Source organism: Oncorhynchus tshawytscha, linkage group LG11 (genome assembly GCF_018296145.1).
Source record: "Oncorhynchus tshawytscha isolate Ot180627B linkage group LG11, Otsh_v2.0, whole genome shotgun sequence".
Classification (NCBI taxonomy): Eukaryota; Metazoa; Chordata; class Actinopteri; order Salmoniformes; family Salmonidae; genus Oncorhynchus; species Oncorhynchus tshawytscha.
The window spans coordinates 45,952,017-45,976,978 of NC_056439.1; positions in this window are offsets into that span (position 1 = coordinate 45,952,017).

Genomic DNA, 24,962 nt, shown 5'->3' on the forward strand with positions numbered 1-24,962 from the left:
CTCTATTCTGCTCTATTTTCATCTTTTCTCATCTATTCTCCTCTCATCTATTCTCGTCTGTTCTCATCTATTCTCCTCTATTCTCCTCTATTCTCCTCTATTCTCATCTATTCTCATCTATTCTCCTCTATTCTCATCTATTTTCCTCTATTCTCATCTATTCTCATCTATTCTCCTCTATTCTCATCTATTCTCCTCTATTCTCATCTATTCTCCTCTATTATCATCTATTCTCCTTTATTATAGTCTCTTCTCATCTTTTCTCCTCTATTCTCATCTATTCTCCTCTGTTATCATCTATTCTCCTCTATTATCATCTATTCTCCTCTATTATTATCTATTCTCCTCTATTGTCATCTATTCTCCTCCTATTATTGTCTCTTCTCATCTATTCTCCTTTCATCTATTCTCCTCTATTCTCATCTATTCTCCTCTATTCTCCTCTATTCTCATCTATTCTCCTCTATTATCATCTATTCTTATCTATTATCAAAGATTCTCCTCTATTATCATCTATTCTCCTATATTCTCCTCTGTTCTCCTCTATTCTCCTCTGTTCTCCTCTGTTCTACTCTATTCTCATCTGTTCTCCTCTCTTCTCCGCTATTCTCCTTTCATCTATTCTCCTATATTCTCCTCTGTTCTCCTCTATTCTCCTATATTCTCATCTATTCTCCTCTATTCTCCAATATTCACATCTATTCTTCTTCTTTTCATCTATTCTCCTCTATTATGCTCTATTCTCATCAATTCTCCTCTATTCTCCTCTATTCTCATCTATTCTCCTCTATTGTCATCCATTCTCATCTATTCTCCTTTCATCTATTCTCCTCTATTATCCTCTATTCTCATCTATTCTCATCTCATCTATTCTCCTCTATTATCATCTATTCTCCTCTATTTTCATCTATTATTATCTATTCTCCTCTATTCTCATCTCTTCTCCTTTCATCTCTTCTCCTCTCTTCTCATCTATTATCCTCTATTCTCCTCTATTCTCCTCTATTCTCACCTATTATCCTCTATTCTCACCTATTCTCCTCTCCTCTATTCTCCTCGATTCTCATCTATTCTCATCTATTCTCCTCTCATCTATTCTCGTCAGTTCTCATCTATTCTCCTCTATTATGCTCTATTCTCCTCTATTCTCCTCTATTCTGCTCTATTCTCATCTATTCTCCTCTATTCTCATATATTCTCCTCTATTCTCCTCTATTCTCATCTATTCTCCTCTATTCTCCTCTATTCTCATCTATTGTCCTCTATTCTCCTCTATTCTCATCTATTCTCCTTACATCTATTCTCCTCTATTCTCCTCTATTCTCCAATATTCACATCTATTCTCCTTTCATCTATTCTCCTCTATTATGCTCTATTCTCATCTATTCTCCTCTATTCTCATCAATTCTCCTCTATTCTCATCTATTCTCCTCTATTCTCCTCTATTCTCATCTATTCTCCTCTATTCTCATCTATTCTCCTCTATTCTCATCTATTCTCATCTATTCTCCTCTATTCTCCTCTATTCTCCTCTATTCTCATCTATTCTCCTCTGTTATCATCTATTCTCCTCTATTATCATCTATTCTCCTCTATTATTATCTATTCTCCTCTATTATCATCTATTCTCCTCTATTATTGTCTCTTCTCATCTATTCTCCTTTCATCTATTCTCCTCTATTCTCATCTATTCTCCTCTATTCTCCTCTATTCTCATCTATTCTCCTCTATTATCATCTATTCTTATCTATTATCAAATATTCTCCTCTATTATCATCTATTCTCCTATATTCTCCTCTGTTCTCCTCTATTGTCCTCTGTTCTCCTCTGTTCTACTCTATTCTCCTCTATTCTCATCTGTTCTCCTCTCTTTCTCCGCTATTCTCCTTTCATCTATTCTCCTATATTCTCCTCTCTTCTCCGCTATTCTCCTTTCATCTATTCTCCTATATTCTCATCTATTCTCCTCTATTCTCCTCTATTCTCCAATATTCACATCTATTCTCCTTTCATCTATTCTCCTCTATTATGCTCTATTCTCATCAATTCTCCTCTATTCTCCTCTATTCTCATCTATTCTCCTCTATTATGCTCTATTCTCATCAATTCTCCTCTATTCTCCTCTATTCTCATCTATTCTCCTCTATTGTCATCCATTCTCATCTATTCTCCTTTCATCTATTCTCCTCTATTATCCTCTATTCTCATCTATTCTCATCGATTCTCCTCTATTATCATCTATTCTCCTCTATTCTCCTCTATTCTCCTCTATTCTCATCTATTCTCCTCTGTTATCATCTATTCTCCTCTATTATCATCTATTCTCCTCTATTCTCCTTTCATCTATTCTCCTATATTCTCATCTATTCTCCTCTATTCTCCTCTATTCTCCTTTCATCTATTCTCCTCTATTCTCCTCTATTCTCCTCTATTCTCATCTATTATCCTCTCTATTCTCCTCTATTCTTCCCATTCTCCTCTATTCTCATCTGTTCTCCTCTATTCTAATCTATTCTCCTTTCATCTATTCTCCTATATTCTCATCTATTCTCCTCTATTCTCCTCTATTCTCCTTTCATCTATTCTCCTCTATTCTCATCTGTTCTCCTCTATTCTCCTCTATTCTCCTTTCATCTATTCTCCCATATTCTCATCTGTTCTCCTCTGTTCTCCTCATTCTCCTCTATTCTCCTCTATTCTCATCTGTTCTCCTCTATTCTCCTTTCATCTATTCTCCTATATTCTCATCTGTTCTCCTCTATTCTCCTTTCATCTATTCTCCTATATTCTCATCTATTCTCCTCTATTCTCCTCTATTCTCCTTTCATCTATTATCCTATATTCTCCTCTGTTCTCCTCTATTCTCTTCTGTTCTCCTCTGTTCTCCTCTATTCTCATCTGTTCTCCTCTATTATAATCTATTCCCCTTTCATCTATTCTCCTCTATTCTCCTCTATTCTCATCTGTTCTCCTCTATTCTCCTCAATTCTCCTTTCATCTATTCTCCTATATTCTCATCTATTCTCCTCTATTCTCCTCTATTCTCCTTTCATCTATTCTCCTCTATTCAACTCTATTCTCCTCTATTCTCATCTATTATCTCACCTCTATTCTCCTCTATTCTCCTTTCATCTATTCTCCTCTATTCAACTCCATTCTCCTCTATTCTCATCTATTTTCCTCTATTCTCATCTATTCCCCTCTATTCTCTCTATTCTCCTCTATTATGCTCTATTCTACTCTATTCTCCTCTATTCTCCTCTGTTCTCCTCTGTTCTCCTCTATTCTCATCTATTCTCCTTTCATCTATTCTCCTCTATTATCATCTATTCTCTCTATTCTCCTCTATTCTCCTCTATTGTCATCTTTTCTCTATTCTCATCTATTCTCCTCTATTCTCCTCTATTCTCCTCTATTCTCATCCATTTTCCTCTCATCTATTCTCCTCTATTATCATCTATTCTCCTCTATTATCATCTATTCTCCTCTATTATCGTCTATTCTCATCCATTTTCCTTTCATCTATTCTCCTCTATTATCGTCTATTCTCATCTATTCTCATCTATTCTCATCTATTCTACTCTATTACCATGTATTCTCCTCTATTATCAAATATTCTCCTCTATTATCATCTATTCTCTTCTATTATCATCTATTCCCCTCTATTCTCATCTATTCTCATCTATTCTCCTCTATTCTCATCTATTCTCCTCTATTCTCATCTATTCTCCTCTATTCTCCTCTATTCTCATCTGTTCTCCTCTATTCTCCTTTCATCTATTCTCCTATATTCTCATCTGTTCTCCTCTATTCTCATCTATTCTCCTATATTCTCATCTATTCTCCTCTATTCTCCTCTATTCTCCTTTCATCTATTCTCCTATATTCTCATCTGTTCTCATCTATTCTCCTCTATTCTCCTCTATTCTCATCTATTATCCTCGCCTCTATTCTCCTATATTCTCCTCTGTTCTCCTCTATTCTCCTCTGTTCTCCTCTGTTCTCCTCTATTCTCCTCTGTTCTCCTCTGTTCTCCTCTATTCTCCTCTGTTCTCCTCTGTTCTACTCTATTCTCCTCTATTCTCCTCTATTCTCATCTGTTCTCCTCTATTCTCCTCTATTCTCCTTTCATCTATTCTCCTATATTCTCTTCTGTTCTCCTCTATTCTCCTTTCATCTATTCTCCTATATTCTCATCTATTCTCCTCTATTCTCCTTTCATCTATTCTCCTATATTCTCATCTATTCTCCTATATTCTCCTCTATTCTCCTTTCATCTATTCTCCTCTATTCTCATCTATTCTCCTCTATTCTCATCTATTATCCTCGCCTCTATTCTCCTCTATTCTCCCCCTGTTCTCCTCTATTCTCATCTATTCTCCTCTATTCTCATCTATTCCCTCTGTTCTCTCTATTCTCCTCTATTATGTTCTATTCTACTCTATTCTCCTCTGTTCTCCTCTGTTCTCCTCTATTCTCATCTATTCTCCTTTCATCTATTCTCCTCTATTATGTTATTCTCTCTATTCTCCTCTATTCTCCTCTATTATCATCTATTCTCCTCTATTATCATCTATTCTCATCTGTTCTTATCTGTTCTCATCTATTATCATCTATTCTCCTCTATTATCGTCTATTCTCATCTATTCTCCTCTCATCTATTCTCGTCTGTTCTCATCTATTCTCATCTATTCTCCTCTATTCTCCTCTATTCTCATCTATTCTCATCTATTCTCCTCTATTCTCATCTATTTTCCTCTATTCTCATCTATTCTCATCTATTCTCCTCTATTCTCATCTATTCTCCTCTATTCTCATCTATTCTCCTCTATTATCATCTATTCTCCTTTATTATAGTCTCTTCTCATCTTTTCTCCTCTATTCTCCTTTCATCTATTCTCATCTATTCTCATCTATTTTCCTCTATTCTCATCTATTCTCATCTATTCTCCTCTATTCTCATCTATTCTCCTCTATTCTCATCTATTCTCCTCTATTCTCATCTATTCTCCTCTATTCTCATCTATTCTCCTCTATTCTCATCTATTCTCCTCTATTCTCATCTATTCTCCTCTATTATCATCTATTCTCCTTTATTATAGTCTATTCTCATCTGTTCTCGTCTATTCTCCTTTCATCTATTCTCCTATATTCTCATCTGTTCTCCTCCATTCTCCTCTATTCTCCTTTCATCTATTCTCCTATATTCTCATCTGTTCTCCTCTATTCTCCTCTATTCTCATCTATTATCTCTGTTCTCCTATATTCTCCTCTGTTCTCCTCTGTTCTCTATTTCTCCTCTGTTCTCCTCTGTTCTCCTCTGTTCTCCTCTGTTCTATCTGTTCTCCTCTATTCTCATCTGTTCTCCTTCTTCTCTCTCATCTCCTTTCATCTATTCTCCTATATTCTCCTCTGTTCTCCTCTGTTCTCCTATATTCTCATCTATTCTCCTCTATTCTCCTCTGTTCTCAATATTCACATCTATTCTCCTTTCATCTATTCTCCTCTGTTATGCTCTATTCTCATCAGTTCTCCTCTATTCTCCTCTGTTCTCACCTATTCTCCTCTATTATGCTCTATTCTCATCAATTCTCCTCTATTCTCCTCTATTCTCATCTATTCTCCTCTATTGTCATCCATTCTCATCTATTCTCCTTTCATCTATTCTCCTCTGTTATCCTCTATTCTCATCTATTCTCATCGATTCTCCTCTATTATCATCTATTCTCCTCTATTTTCATCTATTATTATCTATTCTCCTCTATTCTCATCTCTTCTCCTTTCATCTCTTCTCCTCTCTTCTCATCTATTATCCTCTATTCTCACCTATTATCCTCTCCTCTATTCTCCTCGATTCTCATCTATTCTCATCTATTCTCCTCTCATCTATTCTCGTCAGTTCTCATCTATTCTCCTCTATTCTCCTCTATTCTCATCTATTCTCATCTATTCTCCTCTCATCTATTCTCGTCAGTTCTCATCTATTCTCATCTGTTCTCCTCTATTCTCCTTTCATCTATTCTCCTATATTCTCATCTATTCTCCTCCATTCTCCTCTGTTCTCCTATATTCTCCTCTATTCTCATCTATTCTCCTCTATTCTCATCTATTCTCATCTATTTTCCTCTATTCTCATCTATTCTCATCTATTCTCCTCTATTCTCATCTATTCTCCTCTATTCTCCTCTATTCTCATCTATTCTCCTCTATTCTCATCTATTCTCCTCTGTTCTCATCTATTCTCCTTTATTATAGTCTATTCTCATCTGTTCTCCTCTGTTCTCCTTTCATCTATTCTCCTATATTCTCATCTGTTCTCCTCCATTCTCCTCTATTCTCCTTTCATCTATTCTCCTATCTCATCTGTTCTCCTCTATTCTCCTCTATTCTCCTCTATTCTCATCTATTCTCCTCTTTTATTGTTCCTATATTCTCCTCTGTTCTCCTCTCTATTCTCCTATATTCTCATCTGTTCTCCTCTATTCTCATCTGTTTCTCCTCTATTCTCCTTTCATCTGTTCTCCTATATTCTCATCTATTCTCCTCCATTCTCCTCTATTCTCCTTTCATCTGTTCTCCTATATTCTCATCTATTCTCCTTCTGTTCTTCTCCTCTATTCTCCTTTCATCTATTCTCCTATTCTCATCTGTTCTCATCTATTCTCTATTCTCCTCTGTTCTCCTCTATTCTCCTCTATTCTCATCTATTCTCCTATTCTCATCTATTCTCATCTATTCTCCTTTCATCTATTCTCCTCTCTGTTATGACTATTCTCTCTGTTCTCATCTATTCTCATCTATTCTCCTTTCATCTATTCTCCTCTGTTCTGCATCTGTTTTCATCTTTTCTCATCTTTCTCATATATTCTCCTCTGTTCTCCTCTATTCTCATCTATTCTTTCATCTATTCTCTCTATTATGCTCTATTCTCCTCTTCTCCTCTATTCTGTCATCTTCATTTTTCTCATCTATTCTCTATTCTCATCTATTCTCCTCTATTTCTCATCTGTTCTCCTCTTTCTCCTGTTCTTCTCATCTATTCTCCTTTCATCTATTCTCCTCTATTCTCCTCTATTCTCATCTGTTCTCCTGTTCTCATTCTCATCTATTCTCCTCTATTCTCCTCTATTCTCCTCTATTATCTATTCTCCTCTATTATCATCTATTCTCCTCTATTATTGTCTCTTCTCATCTATTCTCCTTTCATCTATTCTCCTCTGTTCTCATCTATTCTCCTCTATTCTCCTCTATTCTCATCTATTCTCCTCTATTATCATCTATTCTTATCTGTTATCAAATATTCTCCTCTATTATCATCTATTCTCCTCTATTCTCATAAATTCTCCTCTGTTCTCCTATTCTCCTCTTTTTCATCTTTTCTCATCTATTCTCATCTATTCTCCTCTATTCTCATCTATTATGCTCTATTCTACTCTATTCTCCTCTATTCTCCTCTGTTCTCCTCTATTCTCATCTATTCTCCTTTCATCTATTCTCCTCTATTATGCTCTATTCTCCTCTATTCTCCTCTATTCTGCTCTGTTTTCTCTTTCTCATCTATTCTCCTCTCATCTGTTCTCGTCTGTTCTCATCTATTCTCCTCTATTCTCCTCTATTCTCATCTGTTCTCATCTCTGTTCTCATCTGTTCTCCTCTGTTCTCATCTATTCTCCTCTATTCTCATCTGTTCTCATCTATTCTCCTCTATTCTCATCTATTCTCCTCTGTTCTCATCTGTTCTCCTCTATTATCATCTATTCTCCTTTATTGTAGTCTCTTTCATCTTTTCTCCTCTATTCTCATCTATTCTCCTCTGTTATCATCTATTCTCCTCTATTATCATCTATTCTCCTCTATTATTATCTATTCTCCTCTATTGTCATCTATTCTCCTCCTATTATTGTCTCTTCTCATCTATTCTCCTTTCATCTATTCTCCTCTATTCTCATCTATTCTCCTCTATTCTCCTCTATTCTCATCTATTCTCCTCTATTATCATCTATTCTTATCTATTATCAAAGATTCTCCTCTATTATCATCTATTCTCCTATATTCTCCTCTGTTCTCCTCTATTCTCCTCTGTTCTCCTCTGTTCTACTCTATTCTCATCTGTTCTCCTCTCTTCTCCGCTATTCTCCTTTCATCTATTCTCTATATTCTCCTCTGTCTCCTCTGTTCTCCTATTCTCATCTATTCTCCTCTGTTCTCCAATATTCACATCTATTCTTCTTTCATCTATTCTCCTCTATTATGCTCTATTCTCATCAATTCTCCTCTGTTCTCCTCTATTCTCATCTATTCTCCTCTATTATGCTCTATTCTCATCAGTTCTCCTCTATTCTCCTCTATTCTCATCTATTCTCCTCTATTGTCATCCATTCTCATCTATTCTCCTTTCATCTATTCTCCTCTATTATCCTCTATTCTCATCTATTCTCATCGATTCTCCTCTATTATCATCTATTCTCCTCTATTTTCATCTATTATTATCTATTCTCCTCTATTCTCATCTCTTCTCCTTTCATCTCTTCTCCTCTCTTCTCATCTATTATCCTCTATTCTCCTCTATTCTCCTCTATTCTCACCTATTATCCTCTATTCTCACCTATTCTCCTCTCCCTCTATTCTCCTCGATTCTCATCTATTCTCATCTATTCTCCTCTCATCTATTCTCGTCAGTTCTCATCTATTCTCCTCTATTCTCCTCTCTGTTCTCATCTATTCTCATCTATTCTCCTCTATTCTCATCTATTTTCCTCTATTCTCATCTATTCTCATCTGTTCTCTCCTCTATTCTCATCTTTTCTCCTCTATTCTCCTCTATTCTCCTCTTTATCATCTATTCTCTCTCCTCTATTCTCCTTACATCTGTTCTCCTCTATTCTCCTCTATTCTCCAATATTCATCTATTCTCCTTTCATCTATTCTCATCTATTCTCCTCTATTCTCATCTATTCTCCTGTTCTCATCAGTTCTCCTCTATTCTCATCTATTCTCCTCTATTCTCCTCTATTCTCATCTATTCTCCTCTGTTCTCATCTGTTCTCCTCTATTCTCATCTGTTCTCATCTATTCTCCTCTATTCTCCTCTATTCTCATCTATTCTCATCTATTCTCCTCTGTTATCATCTATTCTCCTCTATTATCATCTATTCTCCTCTATTATTATCTGTTCTCCTCTATTATCATCTATTCTCCTCTATTATTGTCTCTTCTCATCTATTCTCCTAAACATCTATTCTCCTCTATTCTCATCTATTCTCCTCTATTTTCCTCTATTCTCATCTATTCTCCTCTATTATCATCTATTCTTATCTATTATCAAATATTCTCCTCTATTATCATCTATTCTCCTATATTCTCCTCTGTTCTCCTCTATTGTCCTCTGTTCTCCTCTGTTCTACTCTATTCTCCTCTATTCTCATCTGTTCTAAATCTCTTCTCCGCTATTCTCCTTTCATCTATTCTCCTATATTCTCCTCTGCTCTCCTCTATTCTCCTATATTCTCATCTATTTCTCCTCTTCTTCTCCTCTATTCTCCAATATTCACATCTATTCTCCTTTCATCTATTCTCCTCTATTATGCTCTATTCTCATCAATTCTCCTCTATTCTCCTCTATTCTCATATTCTCCTCTATTATGCTCTATTCTCATCAATTCTCCTCTATTCTCCTCTATTCTCATCTATTCTCCTCTATTGTCATCCATTCTCATCTATTCTCCTTTCATCTATTCTCCTCTATTATCCTCTATTCTCATCTATTCTCATCGATTCTCCTCTATTATCATCTATTCTCCTCTATTTTCATCTATTATTATCTATTCTCCTCTATTCTCATCTCTTCTCCTTTCATCTCTTCTCCTCTCTTCTCATCTATTATCCTCTATTCTCACCTATTATCCTCTCCTCTATTCTCCTCGATTCTCATCTATTCTCATCTATTCTCCTCTCATCTATTCTCGTCAGTTCTCATCTATTCTCCTCTATTCTCCTCTATTCTCATCTATTCTCATCTATTCTCCTCTCATCTATTCTCGTCAGTTCTCATCTATTCTCATCTGTTCTCCTCTATTCTCCTTTCATCTATTCTCCTATATTCTCATCTATTCTCCTCCATTCTCCTCTGTTCTCCTATATTCTCCTCTGTTCTCATCTATTCTCCTCTATTCTCATCTATTCTCATCTATTTTCCTCTATTCTCATCTATTCTCATCTATTCTCCTCTATTCTCATCTATTCTCCTCTATTCTCATCTATTCTCCTCTATTCTCATCTATTCTCCTCTATTATCATCTATTCTCCTCTATTATAGTCTATTCTCATCTGTTTCTCCTCTATTCTCCTTTCATCTGTTCTCCTATTCTCATCTATTCTCCTCTGTTCTCCTCTATTCTCCTTTCATCTGTTCTCCTATATTCTCATCTGTTCTCCTCTATTCTCCTCTATTCTCATCTCTGTTCTCATCTATTATCTGTTCTCATTCTCCTATATTCTCCTCTGTTCTCCTCTGTTCTCCTATATTCTCATCTGTTCTCCTCTATTCTCATCTGTTCTCATCTGTTCTCATCTGTTCTCCTATATTCTCATCTATTCTCCTCCATTTCTCCTCTATTCTCCTTTCATCTATTCTGTTATATTCTCATCTATTCTCATCCATTCTCCTCTATTCTCCTTTCATCTATTCTCTCTATTTCTCATCTGTTCTCATCTATTCTCCTCTATTCTCCTCTATTCTCCTCTATTCTCATCTATTATCATCTATTCTCCTCTATTCTCCTCTATTCTCACTATTCTCCTGTTCTCATCTATTCTCTATATTCTCAAATCTGTTCTCATCTATTCTCCTCTGTTCTCTCTGTTCTCATCTGTTTCTCCTCTATCTCTCCTCTATTCTCTCTATTCTGTCATCTATTCTCCTCTGTTCTCATCTATTCTCCTCTTCTCCTCTATTCTCCTCTGTTCTCATCTATTCTCCTCTGTTATCATCTATTCTCCTCTATTATCATCTATTCTCCTCTATTATTATCTATTCTCCTCTATTATCATCTGTTCTCCTCTGTTATTGTCTCTTCTCATCTATTCTCCTTCTCATCTATTCTCCTCTATTCTCATCTATTCTCCTCTATTCTCCTCTATTCTCATCTATTCTCCTCTATTATCATCTATTCTTATCTATTATCAAATTTCTCCTCTATTCTCATCTATTCTCCTCTATTCTCATAAATTCTCATCTATTCTCCTATATTCTCTCTGTTTTCATCTTTTCTCATCTATTCTATTCTCCTCTATTTCTCATCTGTTATGCTCTCTGCTCTGTTCTCCTCTGTTCTCATCTATTCTCATCTATTCTCCTTTCATCTATTCTCCTCTGTTATGCTTATTCTCTCTGTTCTCCTCTATTCTGTCTGTTTTTTCATCTTTTCTCATCTATTCTCCTCTCATCTATTCTCGTCTGTTCTCATCTGTTCTCCTCTGTTCTCCTCTGTTCTCCTCTCATTCTCATCTATTCTCATCTGTTCTCCTCTGTTCTCATCTATTTTCCTCTGTTCTCATCTATTCTCATCTGTTCTCCTCTTTCTCATCTATTCTCCTCTATTCTCATCTATTCTCCTCTATTATCATCTATTCTCCTTTATTGTAGTCTCTTCTCATCTTTTCTCCTCTATTCTCATCTATTCTCCTCTGTTTTCATCTATTCTCCTCTATTATCATCTATTCTCCTCTTTTATTATCTATTCTCCTCTATTGTCATCTATTCTCCTCTATTATTGTCTCTTCTCATCTATTCTCCTTTCATCTATTCTCCTCTATTCTCATCTATTCTCCTCTATTCTCCTCTATTCTCATCTATTCTCCTCTATTATCATCTATTCTTATCTATTATCAAATATTCTCCTCTATTATCATCTATTCTCCTATATTCTCCTCTCTTCTCCGCTATTCTCCTCTGTTCTCCTCTGTTCTACTCTATTCTCATCTGTTCTCCTCTCTTCTCCGCTATTCTCCTTTCATCTATTCTCCTATATTCTCCTCTGTTTCCTCTATTCTCCTATATTCTCATCTATTCTCCTCTATTCTCCAATATTCTATCTATTCTCTTTCATCTATTCTCATCTATTCTTCTCTCATTTCTCCTCTATTCTCCTCTATTCTCCTCTATTATGCTCTCTCATCAATTCTCCTCTATTCTCTGTTTCTCATCTATTCTCCTCTATTGTTCTTCTCATCTATTCTCCTTTCATCTATTCTCCTCTATTATCCTCTATTCTCATCTATTCTCATCTGATTCTCCTCTATTATCATCTATTCTCCTCTATTTTCATCTATTATTATCTATTCTCATCTATTCTCATCTCTTCTCCTTTCATCTCTTCTCCTCTGTTCTCATCTATCTATTCTCCTCTATTCTCCTCTATTCTCCTCTGTTCTCATCCTATTATCCTCTATTCTCATAAATTCTCCTCTATTCTCCTATATTCTCCTCTTTTCATCTTTTCTCATCTATTCTCATCTATTCTCCTCTATTCTCATCTATTATGCTCTATTCTGCTCTATTCTCCTCTATTCTCCTCTCTCCTCTATTCTCATCTATTCTCCTTTCATCTATTCTCCTCTCTATTATGCTCTGTTCTCCTCTATTCTCCTCTATTCTGCTCTATTTTCATCTTTTCTCATCTATTCTCCTCTCATCTATTCTCGTCTGTTCTCATCTATTCTCCTCTTTCTCCCCTCTGTTCTCCTCTATTCTCATCTATTCTCATCTATTCTCCTCTATTCTCATCTATTTTCTCTCTATTCTCATCTATTCTCATCTATTCTCCTCTATTCTCATCTATTCTCCTCTATTCTCCTCTATTATCATCTATTCTCCTTTATTGTAGTCTCTTCTCATCTTTTCTCCTCTATTCTCATCTATTCTCCTCTGTTATCATCTATTCTCCTCTATTATCATCTATTCTCCTCTATTATTATCTATTCTCCTCTATTGTCATCTATTCTCCTCTATTATTGTCTCTTCTCATCTATTCTCCTTTCATCTATTCTCCTCTGTTCTCATCTATTCTCCTCTATTCTCCTCTATTCTCATCTATTCTCCTCTGTTATCATCTATTCTTATCTATTATCAAAGATTCTCCTCTATTATCATCTATTCTCCTATATTCTCCTCTGTTCTCCTCTATTCTCCTCTGTTCTCCTCTGTTCTACTCTATTCTCATCTGTTCTCCTCTCTTCTCCGCTATTCTCCTTTCATCTATTCTCCTATATTCTCCTCTGCTCTCCTCTATTCTCCTATATTCTCATCTATTCTCCTCTATTCTCCAATATTCACATCTATTCTCCTTTCATCTATTCTCCTCTATTATGCTCTATTCTCATCAATTCTCCTCTATTCTCCTCTATTCTCATCTATTCTCCTCTATTATGCTCTATTCTCATCAATTCTCCTCTATTCTCCTCTATTCTCATCTATTCTCCTCTATTGTCATCCATTCTCATCTATTCTCCTTTCATCTATTCTCCTCTATTATCCTCTATTCTCATCTATTCTCATCGATTCTCCTCTATTATCATCTATTCTCCTCTATTTTCATCTATTATTATCTATTCTCCTCTATTCTCATCTCTTCTCCTTTCATCTCTTCTCCTCTCTTCTCATCTATTATCCTCTATTCTCCTCTATTCTCCTCTATTCTCACCTATTATCCTCTATTCTCACCTATTCTCCTCTCCTCTATTCTCCTCGATTCTCATCTATTCTCATCTATTCTCCTCTCATCTATTCTCGTCAGTTCTCATCTATTCTCCTCTATTCTCCTCTATTCTCATCTATTCTCATCTATTCTCCTCTATTCTCATCTATTTTCCTCTATTCTCATCTATTCTCATCTATTCTCCTCTATTCTCATCTTTTCTCCTCTATTCTCCTCTATTCTCCTCTATTATCATCTATTCTCCTCTATTCTCCTCTATTCTCCTTACATCTATTCTCCTATTCTCCTCTATTCTCCAATATTCACATCTATTCTCCTTTCATCTATTCTCCTCTATTATGCTCTATTCTCATCTATTCTCCTCTATTCTCATCAATTCTCCTCTATTCTCATCTATTCTCCTCTATTCTCCTCTATTCTCATCTATTCTCCTCTATTCTCATCTATTCTCCTCTATTCTCATCTATTCTCATCTATTCTCCTCTATTCTCCTCTATTCTCCTCTATTCTCATCTATTCTCCTCTGTTTTCATCTATTCTCCTCTATTATCATCTATTCTCCTCTTTTATTATCTATTCTCCTCTATTGTCATCTATTCTCCTCTATTATTGTCTCTTCTCATCTATTCTCCTTTCATCTATTCTCCTCTATTCTCATCTATTCTCCTCTATTCTCCTCTATTCTCATCTATTCTCCTCTATTATCATCTATTCTTATCTATTATCAAATATTCTCCTCTATTATCATCTATTCTCCTATATTCTCCTCTGTTCTCCTCTATTCTCCTCTGTTCTCCTCTGTTCTACTCTATTCTCCTCTATTCTCATCTGTTCTCCTCTCTTCTCCGCTATTCTCCTTTCATCTATTCTCCTATATTCTCCTCTGCTGTCCTCTATTCTCCTATATTCTCATCTATTCTCCTCTATTCTCCTCTATTCTCCAATATTCACATCTATTCTCCTTTCATCTATTCTCCTCTATTATGCTCTATTCTCATCAATTCTCCTCTATTCTCCTCTATTCTCATCTATTCTCCTCTATTATGCTCTATTCTCATCAATTCTCCTCTATTCTCCTCTATTCTCATCTATTCTCCTCTATTGTCATCCATTCTCATCTATTCTCCTTTCATCTATTCTCCTCTATTATCCTCTATTCTCATCTATTCTCATCGATTCTCCTCTATTATCATCTATTCTCCTCTATTTTCATCTATTATTATCTATTCTCCTCTATTCTCATCTCTTCTCCTTTCATCTCTTCTCCTCTCTTCTCATCTATTATCCTCTATTCTCACCTATTATCCTCTCCTCTATTCTCCTCGATTCTCATCTATTCTCATCTATTCTCCTCTCATCTATTCTCGTCAGTTCTCATCTATTCTCCTCTATTCTCCTCTATTCTCATCTATTCTCATCTATTCTCCTCTCATCTATTCTCGTCAGTTCTCATCTATTCTCATCTGTTCTCCTCTATTCTCCTTTCATCTATTCTCCTATATTCTCATCTATTCTCCTCCATTCTCCTCTATTCTCCTATATTCTCCTCTATTCTCATCTATTCTCCTCTATTCTCATCTATTCTCATCTATTTTCCTCTATTCTCATCTATTCTCATCTATTCTCCTCTATTCTCATCTATTCTCCTCTATTCTCATCTATTCTCCTCTATTCTCATCTATTCTCCTCTATTATCATCTATTCTCCTTTATTATAGTCTATTCTCATCTGTTCTCCTCTATTCTCCTTTCATCTATTCTCCTATATTCTCATCTATTCTCCTCCATTCTCCTCTATTCTCCTTTCATCTATTCTCCTATATTCTCATCTGTTCTCCTCTATTCTCCTCTATTCTCCTCTATTCTCATCTATTATCCTCGCCTCTATTCTCCTATATTCTCCTCTGTTCTCCTCTATTCTCCTATATTCTCATCTGTTCTCCTCTATTCTCCTCTATTCTCCTTTCATCTATTCTCCTATATTCTCATCTGTTCTCCTCCATTCTCCTCTATTCTCCTTTCATCTATTCTCCTATATTCTCATCTATTCTCCTCTATTCTCCTCTATTCTCCTTTCATCTATTCTCCTATATTCTCATCTGTTCTCATCTATTCTCCTCTATTCTCCTCTATTCTCCTCTCTTCTCATCTATTATCATCGCCTCTATTCTCCTATATTCTCCTCTGCTCTCCTCTATTCTCCTCTATTCTCATCTATTCTCCTATATTCTCATCTGTTCTCATCTATTCTCCTCTATTCTCCTCTATTCTCCTCTCTTCTCATCTATTATCATCGCCTCTATTCTCCTATATTCTCCTCTGCTCTCCTCTATTCTCCTATATTCTCATCTATTCTCCTCTATTCTCATCTATTCTCCTTTCATCTATTCTCCTCTATTATGCTCTATTCTCCTCTATTCTCATCTATTCTCATCTATTCTCCTTTCATCTATTCTCCTCTATTCTGCTCTATTTTCATCTTTTCTCATCTATTCTCATATATTCTCCTCTATTCTCCTCTATTCTCATCTATTCTCCTTTCATCTATTCTCCTCTATTATGCTCTATTCTCCTCTATTCTCCTCTATTCTGCTCTATTTTCATCTTTTCTCATCTATTCTCATCTATTCTCCTCTATTCTCCTCTTCTCATCTATTCTCCTCTATTCTCATCTATTCTCCTTTCATCTATTCTCCTCTATTCTCCTCTATTCTCATCTATTCTCCTCTATTCTCATCTATTCTCATCTATTCTCCTCTATTCTCATCTATTCTCCTCTATTCTCCTCTATTCTCCTCTATTCTCATCTATTCTCCTCTGTTATCATCTATTCTCCTCTATTATCATCTATTCTCCTCTATTATTATCTATTCTCCTCTATTATCATCTATTCTCCTCTATTATTGTCTCTTCTCATCTATTCTCCTTTCATCTATTCTCCTCTATTCTCATCTATTCTCCTCTATTCTCCTCTATTCTCATCTATTCTCCTCTATTATCATCTATTCTTATCTATTATCAAATATTCTCCTCTATTATCATCTATTCTCCTCTATTCTCATAAATTCTCCTCTATTCTCCTATATTCTCCTCTTTTTTCATCTTTTCTCATCTATTCTCATCTATTCTCCTCTATTCTCATCTATTATGCTCTATTCTACTCTATTCTCCTCTATTCTCCTCTGTTCTCCTCTATTCTCATCTATTCTCCTTTCATCTATTCTCCTCTATTATGCTCTATTCTCCTCCATTCTCCTCTATTCTGCTCTATTTTCATCTTTTCTCATCTATTCTCATATATTCTCCTCTATTCTCCTCTATTCTCATCTATTCTCATCTATTCTCCTCTATTCTGCTCTATTTTCATCTTTTCTCATCTATTCTCATATATTCTCCTCTATTCTCCTCTATTCTCCTCTTTTCTCATCTATTCTCATCTATTCTCCTCTATTATGCTCTATTCTCATCTATTCTCCTCTATTCTCCTCTATTCTCATCTATTGTCCTCTATTTTCCTCTATTCTAATCTATTCTCCACTATTCTCATCTATTCTCCTTACATCTATTCTCCTCTATTCTCCTCTATTCTCCAATATTCACATCTATTCTCCTTTCATCTATTCTCCTCTATTATGCTCTATTCTCATCTATTCTCCTCTATTCTCATCTATTCTCCTCTATTCTCATCTATTCTCCTCTATTCTCATCTATTCTCCTCTATTCTCCTCTATTCTCATCTATTCTCATCTATTCTCCTCTGTTATCATCTATTCTCCTCTATTATCATCTATTCTCCTCTATTATTATCTATTCTCCTCTATTATCATCTATTCTCCTCTATTCTCCTATATTCTCCTCTTTTTTCATCTTTTCTCATCTATTCTCATCTATTCTTCTCTATTCTCATCTATTCCCCTCTCTTCTCCTCTATTCTCCTCTATTATGCTCTATTCTACTCTATTCTCCTCTATTCTCCTCTGTTCTCCTCTGTTCTCCTCTATTCTCATCTATTCTCCTTTCATCTATTCTCCTCTATTATGCTCTGTTCTCCTCTATTCTCCTCTATTCTGCTCTATTTTCATCTTTTCTCATCTATTCTCCTCTATTATCCTCTATTCTCCTCTATTATCAAATATTCTGCTCTATTTTCATCTTTTCTCATCTATTCTCATATATTCTCCTCTATTCTCCTCTATTCTCCTCTATTCTCATCTATTCTCCTATATTATCATATATTCTCCTCTATTCTCCTCTATTCTCATCTATTCTCATCTATTCTCCTCTATTCTGCTCTATTTTCATCTTTTCTCATCTATTCTCATATATTCTCCTCTATTCTCCTCTATTCTCCTCTTTTCTCATCTATTCTCCTCTATTCTCATCTATTATGCTCTATTCTCATCTATTCTCCTCTATTCTCCTCTATTCTCATCTATTTTCCTCTATTCTAATCTATTCTCCACTATTCTCATTTATTCTCCTTACATCTATTCTCCTCTATTCTCCTCTATTCTCCAATATTCACATCTATTCTCCTTTCATCTATTCTCCTCTATTATGCTCTATTCTCATCTATTCTCCTCTATTCTCATCAATTCTCCTCTATTCTCATCTATTCTCCTCTATTCTCCTCTATTCTCATCTATTCTCCTTCTCTATTCTCCTCTATTCTCATCTATTCTCCTCTATCATCTATTCTCCTCTATTATCATCTATTCTCCTCTTATTATTATCTATTCTCCTCTATTATTATCTCTTATCATCTCTCCTATTATTGTCTCTTCTCATCTGTTCTTTTCATCTATTCTCCTCTATTCTCATCTATTCTCCTCTATTCTCATCTATTCTCCTCTATTATCATCTATTCTTATCTATTATCAAATATTCTCCTCTATTATCATCTATTCTCCTCTATTCTCATAAATTCTCCTCTATTCTCCTATATTCTCCTCTTTTTTCATCTTTTCTCATCTATTCTCATCTATTCTCCTCTATTCTCCTCTATTCTCCTCTATTATTATCTATTCTCCTCTATTATCATCTATTCTCCTCTATTATCGTCTATTCTCATCTATTCTCCTTTCATCTATTCTCCTCTATTATCCTCTATTCTCATCTATTCTCCTTTCATCTATTCTCCTCTATTCTCATCTATTCTCCTCTATTCTCCTCTATTCTCATCTATTCTCCTCTATTATCATCTATTCTCATCTATTATCAAATATTCTCCTCTATTATCATCTATTCTCCTCTATTCTCATAAATTCTCCTCTATTCTCCTCTATTCTCCTCTAATTTCATATTTTCTCATCTATTCTCATCTATTCTCCTCTATTCTCCTCTATTCTCATCTATTCTCATCTATTCTCCTCTATTATCATCTATTCTCCTCTATTATCATCTATTCTCCTCTATTATTATCTATTCTCCTCTATTATCATCTATTCTCCTCTATTATCGTCTATTCTCATCTATTCTCCTTTCATCTATTCTCCTCTATTATCCTCTATTCTCATCTATTCTCCTTTCATCTATTCTACTCTATTCTCATCTATTCTCCTCTATTATCCTCTATTCTCATCTATTCTCCTTTCATCTATTCTCATCTATTCTCCTCTATTCTCCTCTGATCTATTCTCCTCTATTCTCATCTATTCTCACCTGTTCTACTCTATTCTCCTCTCCTCTATTCTTCTCTATTCTCCTCTCCCCTCTCCTTTCTCTATCCTCCTCTCTCTATTCTCCTCTCCTCTCTCCTCTCTCTATTCTCCTTTCCTCTCTCCTTCCCCTGTAAAACTGTCTCATTCCTTTATTTAGTGAGCCCCACTTTATAGGGAGCCGAGCACCTTGTGGAAATTTGAAGAACATAAATAATCTACAGAGCAACAAGGCATCTTAGCATTTTGACTGTAAAGCAATCAAGTGAAACAGGTCCACATCTCTAAGGCACTGATGCAATTTGTGTTCTTTATTGTCACGTACAGTAATTAGTCAGATGTATATTTAGTGTGAACCCAAGGGTATCAATTGTTACATGCGTAATTAACATGTATGTACAATAGGTCTCGTACCGCATCTTGTCATCACCAAAAACGATAGTGATACATGTATTCACAACAAGCTCAGGAGTCACTCTGACAATCAACGAGGCACGGAGGACTGTCATGTTATCAGCCAATAGTCTGGAATATATCCCCCTTTAACGAGAGGACACCAGACGGTAGCTGTAAGCTAACAAGCGCTAGTTAGTATTTCCAAATGAGCGTTTTGTTGTTTCACACCCATCTTCAACGACTGCTTTCAGGAAGCGTTTTACTTACTGTACACATTGAGACAAAACAGTGATGTGTTTTGAAAAATAAGTATAAGGACGGGATTGAATCCATCTGTTGACCTTCTAACGGCTATGTTACAGCGGTCACGGAGATGGCATTCATGTAACCGCTGCAGATGGCCCAAGTCTCCCGCTAGTTCACATCAATAGCTCTTGACTGAGATATGTGTCTGCCTTTGTTGAACACACTGACTGTTAAGTCGCTCTGAAGAAGAGCGCCTGCTAAATGTCCAACATTTAAAAAATATACAATGATTTTATTTCCCGTGCAGTGCTGTTACATTTCAACACAAACTGGTGTCTTTGAGGGGTACATCGAACTTGTAAATCATACGAGCAATTTTTTTTTTTTTTACAAAAGAATATGAAGTCAAGATTCTGCAGACGAGGGAGATGAGAGAATTGGAATTGTAACCATTAGAATGTATTCAGTCCATTCCATCATCAGTCTTCAGACACACATTTAGCCACAACTATTATGGTGTCATGAGGAAGTGTTGAAGAAATAGCTTTCATTACATTCTATCCTTTGGAAACATAAAATGGTTCTGAAATTCATTCCAAGTGTCACGGTGCCGACAATCTAATCATAACAGAGCCCTTACTTGCTCAGACTTTGCTGATAGCCACTTTATTGACGAAATATGTACTTACAATGACTGAGATATGTGGTTGTCCCACCTACAGCATCTTAAGATGAATGCACTAACTGTTAGTCGCTCTGGACAATGTAAATCGGTACCAGATTATTTTCAGAGAAATAAGACCGGAATTCTCCCTGCTGAAGTTTTGATCAAAGAGGAAGTTAATGTTAATGTGTGTGTGTGCATGTGTGTGTGTGCATGTGTGCATGTGTGTGCATGTGTGTGCATGTGTGTGCATGTGTGTGCATGTGTGTGTTGATGATAAAGTATGTAGACGCCATTCTTACCGTATGGGGTTAACATAAACAACACGAGCTGGGATCCCCTAAGCCACTGTACTCTGGCTCATTATCTCTACACTCAAAACCACAGCATATCAGTTGCTACGGCAACTCCTGCTGAGTGTTAGACTGTCCGACAATGGACACCGTGACGTACAGTAAATCTCTACCTGTTACGGTTTGGGACACGACTACATGCATTCCCAAGGCTCGGCATGTAAAGTAATGAGTGAGGAGAGATTACACACGCCTGATAAAACGGACTCCGTTAGTCTCTTACTCAGCCATTTCTCATGTCATACACTGTTTTTCATGGATGTTGGCTAGGGAGATAAGACTACTCAATTGCATGTTGAAAACTATAGTATGGAGGACTATGATTTTCTTGGGAAGAGGTGTAACCTTGATACGGTAGAGGAGGGAGGGAGGGAGGGAGGGAGAGAGAGAGAGAGAGAGGGAGGGAGACTTGTTTTTGCATGGACATTTCCATGGAGGACTTTGACCAATTGGAAGTTGTCAACTGGGTGGATCACACAATTCCATCCATGTTATTAATAGGGATCAGCTAATGAATTATACTTGTGAGCAGACATTCTATAACTGCAGGTTGCAGTAAATAGCCAACCTTGTCTTTATACCTGTTCAAACAACACACTCTGGGTGGCAGAGTAAAGTAACCCTTTCAGGATGTTTACCAACTCATAAATGTAGCAGCAGAAGAGAATTGACTTCTTCAAAATGGGGATGGCCTCAATGGTGCTGTACATATGGTGCTGTACATACGGTGCTGTACATACGGTGCTGTACATATGGTGCTGTACATATGGTGCTGTACATATGGTGCTGTACATACGGTGCTGTACATACGGTGCTGTACATACGGTGCTGTACATACGGTGCTGTACATACGGTGCTGTACATACGGTGCTGTACATACGGTGCTGTACATACGGTGCTGTACATACGGTGCTGTACATACGGTGCTGTACATATGGTGCTGTACATATGGTGCTGTACATACGGTGCTGTACATATGGTGCTGTACATACGCTTACAGATGCCATAATGGGACAGATACAAAGATATATTGTCGAACTAAGTCTATGAGACAGCGATAGAGAAAGAGAGAGAAAATAAAAAATATATATATACAGTTGAAGTCGGAAGTTTACATACACTTAGGTTGGAGTCATTATATCTCGTTTTTCAACCACTCCACACATTTCTTGTTGACAAACTAATGTTTTGGCAAGTCGGTCAGGACATCTACTTTGTTTACATCAACAATTGTTTACAGACAGATTATTTAGCTTATAATTCACTGAATCACAATTCCAGTGGGTCAGGAGTTAACGTGCACTAAGTTTACTGTGAATTTAAACAGCTTGGAAAATTCCAGAAGATTATGTCATGGCTTTAGAAGCTTCTGATAGGCTAATTGACATCATTTGAGTCAATTGGAGGTGTACCTGTGGATGTATTTCAAGGCCTACCTTCAAACCCAGTGGCTCTTTCCTTGACATCATGGGAAAATCAAAAGAAATCAGTCAAGACCTGGTTCATCCTTAGGAGCAATTTCCAAATGCCTGAAGGTACCACGTTCATCTGTACAAACAATAGTACGCAAGTATAAATGGGACCATCATGGGACCACACAGCTGTCATACCGCTCAGGAAGGAGACGCGTTCTGTCTCCTTGAACGTACTTTGGTGTGAAAAGTGCAAATCAATCCCAGAACAACAGCAAAGGACCTTGTGAAGATGATGGAGGAAACAGGTACAAAGTATCTATATACACAGTAAAACGAGTCCTATATCGACATAACCTGAAGGCCGCTCAGCAAGGAAGAAGCCACTGCTCCGAATCCGCCATAAAAAAGCCAGACTACAGTTTGCAACTGCACATGGGGGCAAAGATCATACTTTTTGGAGAAATGTCCTCTGGTCTGATGAAACAAAAATAGAACTGTTTCGCCAGCCTAGTTGTTAGAGTGTTGGACTAGTAACCGGAAGGTTGCAAGTTAAAATCCCCGAGCTGACAAGGTACAAATCTGTTGTTCTGCCCCTGAACAGGCAGTTAACCCACTGTTCTTAGGCTGTCATTGAAAATAAGAATTTGTTCTTAACTGACTTGCCTTGTTAAATAAAGGTAAAGTAAAAATGAATAATGACCATTGTTATGTTTGGAGGAAAAAGGGGGATGCTTGCATGGCGAAGAACACCATCCCAACTATGAAGCACGGGGGTGGCAGCATCATGTTGCGGGGGTCCATTGCTGCAGGAGGGACTGGTGCACTTCACAAAATAGATGGAATCATGAGGAGGAAAATTATGTGGATATATTGAAGCAACATCTCAAGACATCAGTCAGGAAGTTAAAGCTTGGTTGCAAATGGACAATGACCCCAAGAATACTACCAAAGTTGTGGCAAAATGGCTTAAGGACAAGAAAGTCAAGGTATCTGGACTGGCCATCACAAAGCCCTGACCTCAATCCTATAGAACATTTGTGGGCAGAACTGAAAAAGTGTGTGAGAGCAAGGAGTCTATGTTTGTTTTTCTATGTTTGGTTTCTGTTTCGGCCTAGTATGGTTCTCAATCAGAGGCAGGTGTCGTTAGTTGTCTCTGATTGAGAATCATACTTAGGTAGCCTGGGTTGCACTGTTGGTTTGTGGGTGTTTGTTTCCGTGTCAGTGTTTGTCGCCACACGGTACTGTTTCGGTTTCGGTTCTTCACGTTTCTTTTGTTACTTTTTATTCATTGTTCAGTGGTTTCTTTGATTAAAGTTTTGGAGACTTACCACACTGCATCTTGGTCCGATCCTTACTCCTCTTCAGACGAAGAGGAGATCTGCCGTTACAGAATCACCCACCAAAACAGGACCAAGCAGCGTGGCAACAGGCAGCAGCAGCAGGAGCAGCGCTATAAGGAGGAATGGACATGGGAGGACATTTTGGACTGCAAGGGTTGCTACCCATGGGAACAGGTGGAGGCAGCTAGGAGAGCAGAGGCAGCCGGAGAGAGGAGCCAGCGATACGAGGGAACACGGCTGGCAAGAAAGCCCGAGAGGCAGCCCCCCCCAAAACATTTTTTTGGGGGTGGACACGAGGAGTGTGGCTAAGGCAGGTAGGAGACCTGCGCCAACTCCCTGTGCTTACCGGAGAGCGAGAGGGACCGGGCAGGCACCATGTTATGCGGTGGAGTGCACGGTGTCCCCAGTGCGTGTGCCTAGCCCGGTACATTCCAGCTCCTCGTATCAGCCGGGCTAGAGTGGGCATCGAGCCAGGTGCCATGAAGCCGGCTCTACGCAGCTGGTCTCCAGTGCGTCTCCGCGGGCCGGCATACATGGCACCAGCCCTATGCATGGTGTCCCCGGTTCGCCATCACAGCCCAGTGCGGGCTATTCCACCTCGCCGCACTGGCCTGGCTACGGGGAGCATTCAACCAGGTAAGGTTGGGCAGGCTCGGTGCTCAAGAGCTCCAGTGCGCCTGCACGGTCCGGGCTATCCGGTGCCACCTCCACGCACCAGCCCTCCGTTGGCAGCCCCCCGCACCAGGCTGTCACTCCGTCTTCACCCTACAGGTGCTCCCGCCTGTCCAGCGCTGCCAGAGCCTCCCGTCTGTCCTGAGCCGCCAGAGCCTCCCGTCTGTCCTGAGCCACCAGAGCCTCGCATCTGTCCTGAGCTGCTAGAGTCTCCCATCTGTCCTGAGCTGCTAGAGTCTCCCGTCTGTCCTGAGCCGCCAGAGTCTCCCGTCTGTCCTGTGCCGCCAGAGTCTCCCATCTGTCCTGAGCCGCCAGAGTCTCCTGTCTGTCCTGAGCCGCCAGGAGCTGCCAGAGCCATCAGTCAGCCAGGAGCTGCCAGAAGTTACAGGTCTGTGAGAGCCAGAAATCTTGCTTTTTTTGTAGGTGACCAAATACTTATTTTCCACCATAATTTGCTAATAAATTCATTAAAAATCCTACAATGTGATTTACTGGATTTTTTTTC